The sequence below is a fragment of the Ovis canadensis genome, chromosome 8 (assembly GCF_042477335.2).
Source record: "Ovis canadensis isolate MfBH-ARS-UI-01 breed Bighorn chromosome 8, ARS-UI_OviCan_v2, whole genome shotgun sequence".
In the NCBI taxonomy this organism is placed as follows: domain Eukaryota; kingdom Metazoa; phylum Chordata; class Mammalia; order Artiodactyla; family Bovidae; genus Ovis; species Ovis canadensis.
In genome coordinates, this window is record NC_091252.1 from 36,205,983 (window position 1) to 36,209,170 (window position 3,188).

Here is a 3,188-nt window from a genome sequence, read left to right on the forward strand (position 1 = left end):
CTATGACTCAGTAATAACAAGATAAGCACTGCTTACATTTTGCTGGACTATGTATAGTATGTTATCTTTACTAATATTAAAACTATTCTTTATATTCCTTTGTATGATTTTTTTTTTTTGCCTAACACTATGGATCTTTAAGGAATTATAGATTTATAGAATAGGCATCTACTGTTAAGTTTTATGTTATAAAGGCCACTCTGGTGATATGGAGAGAATACATTGGAAGTGGAGAAAAGGAACCAAGTACTGAAATCAGAAACACTAATCCATAAGATAGAGAGACTGAGAGATAAGACTGAGAGATAATATGTGACATATTTAGAGGGACAATGGGAATAGTTGGATTTGAGAGGCATTCAAGATAGAATTGCCAGGATTTTAGCAAATGATCGGATATTGAAGTGAGATAGAGAGAGAGAAGTTGAAGGACTCTGACATTTTAAGATAGAACAGATCCATCAGCAGTGATGACATTTACCAATGTCCACAAAGCAAAAGGATGGGTTTTAGAGAGAAGGTGATAGTTTTATTTTTACACATATTGAGTTTGAGATGCTTTAGGCCTTCCAGCTGGAGCAGTTCAAGGATCAGTTGGAAGTTTGTGTCTGGTGCTCAGATAAGAGGATTAAACAAGAAGCAGAATTTGTAGAGAAAATTTGGGAGTTCATGCCAAGAGATTGGGTGAAAGTCAGGGTGATCTGTAAAGATGAGGAAGAGAACAAGAAAGACTGTTGGAAACTTAATAACATTTAATATTTAGGAAGAAGGAAGACAAAATAAAGAGAAGAAAAGGAAAAGCGGTCAAAAAGCTAAGAAGAAAACCAAAGGCAAGTTGTCTCTAGAAAGTGAAAAGTGTGGCGACTTCAGAGAACAGAGTGGTCAGCTGTGCCAGTGCTGCAGTCCAAAGATGGGAAGGTGTCCAAGGCCTGGAGAGGGCAAGGATGCCGAGAAAACACATCATCTCTCCTTCCAAGAATGCAAAGGTGAAAACAATCCAAATCATAGACTGGTATCTTGAGGAGACATTAGGATAGATGAGAAGCTTTGTTTCCTTTCTTTTTCTCCTTTTCAGCACTGCAGACATTAACAGGCCACAGGTTGGAGGAGAGGAGGCTTTCCCAAGTCTGATGTCCAGGTGAGTCTCCTGCCCTTTAAGTGACCCTTATAGATGAAAGGCCTAGTGAGAAGTTATTGCCAATGTAAAGAAATTGGAAATTCTTAGTGTGGGTTAGGTGTGGGCAGGGCTCACAGAAAATACTGTAACTCTTCACCATTTACACACACAAACATACAGAAGGCAAGAACAAATAATCAGTAAGGTTACTTGTTTAAAAATGGTGTGTGTGGGGAGGGGGGGAGGCTGTTGTATAACACAGTTAAAGCTACAGTTAGAAATCCTGAGATTCCTTGAAGAGAAACATAATGAAACTTTGTGCTTTTTACCCATGATATAGTTTTTAAACTCAGTCTATAATGTGCAAGTGGTTCAAGAACAATAATAGGATGTGTTTCCTGAGGGTTTCATATGTGTAATGAACTTGAGCATGAATGGAACTCCAGTTAACCACGATAATACTGTGAGAAAAATCTAAGCCTCAAAAGAAAAGTCTACATTTCATTGCTTGTGTGGGAGTAAATGTTTTAGGTATGTCTAAACAAACAATTTCAACTTATTTATTTATGCTACATTTTATAGAAGAATGCATTGAAAACATAAACAACACTGAACTGAAATAAGGGCTGTTTATTAAATGGCTCTTTTCAAAGATAATAATGTGAGTCACAGAAGTTAACTGTTCCCTTTTATAATACAACATGGAATTTCTTTTGATGTGAACAAAGATATAATTATTTACAAGTAAAATAAATAGAATTTTTAATTTTTAAAATTAAGATAAGAAGACTGATTTATATCAAACTCTGACTGAATACAGATAGAAAATTCTACTCTGTGCTCCACACTTGCTATACTACTATACTATTCTGTGCGTGCACACTCGGTCACATCTGCCTCTTGGCAATCCTATGGACTATAGCCTGCCAGGCTCCTCTATCCATGAGATTCTCCAGGCAAGAATACTGAAGTGGGTTGCCATTCCATTCTCTGGGGGATCTTCCCAATCCAGGGAGCAAAGCTGGGTCTCCTGCACTGGAGGCAGATTCTTTACTGTCTGAGCCACCAGGGAAGCCCACCACTGTAATATACTCTCAGCCCCATGGACTGTAGCCTATCAGGCTCCTCCGTCCATGGGATTTTTCCAGGCAAGAGTGCTGGAGTGGATTGGCAGTTACTTCTCCAGGGGATCTTCCCGACCCAGGAATCGAAACCGGGTCTACCACACTGCAGGCAGACGCTTTACCATCTGAGCCACCAGGGAGGCCATACTTATTACAGTGTAAGTATATTCTGTAGAAGAGCCTTCATGGTGAGGAGTGAAAAATAGAGCTGAGTGCCAACCCCAATTCTGCTGCCAAATGGCAGGTCACTTGCAGTCTCTGGATTTTGATCAGAGTACATTTTGCCAATTGTTTGATTCCAGTCCCCTATATGAAACATGTGGTTCCATTTTCATTTCTGGAAATCAGAGAGATAAAATCTTCTGATGAGGTGACTAAGGCAAAAAGAAACCCATTGACTTACTGAAGACAAAGAACGAAGACATCAAAAGAACCAGATAAAAGACAGACTGTCTCGGTTCATACCAGCACAGTACAGTGGCTAACAGCAAAATCTAAGGGTTGGGCTGCCTGAGCTGGAGCCCGGAGTAAGTTATTTTACCTCAACACCCCCATCCTAAAAACGGGCTAATAAAAGACCTACTGCTGAGGGTTGTTGTGAGAGCTGAGGAGTCAGACAAAGAAAAAATGCTTAAAATAGTGCCTACTACATGTAAAAGACTCAAGAAATGTTAGTTATTCATATTATTTGCACTATCTTCCTCATATTTAACCTTAAGGGGCTTAAATTTCTTAGTCAAACACGATGTAGATTAAACTACTCAAAAAGTCAGTCAACCAAAGCCAGATGCAGGTGTTAAGTGGCCTGAAGAGTACACAATTTGGGAAGATTATGAACACAGCAAAGCCCCTGTCAGAAGCCAGGCATTTGAGGATCTTGAAGTGTACGCATGATCAGCATCCTTTTCTATCCATCCTCCTCTGCCCTCCACCATCACATTATAGAA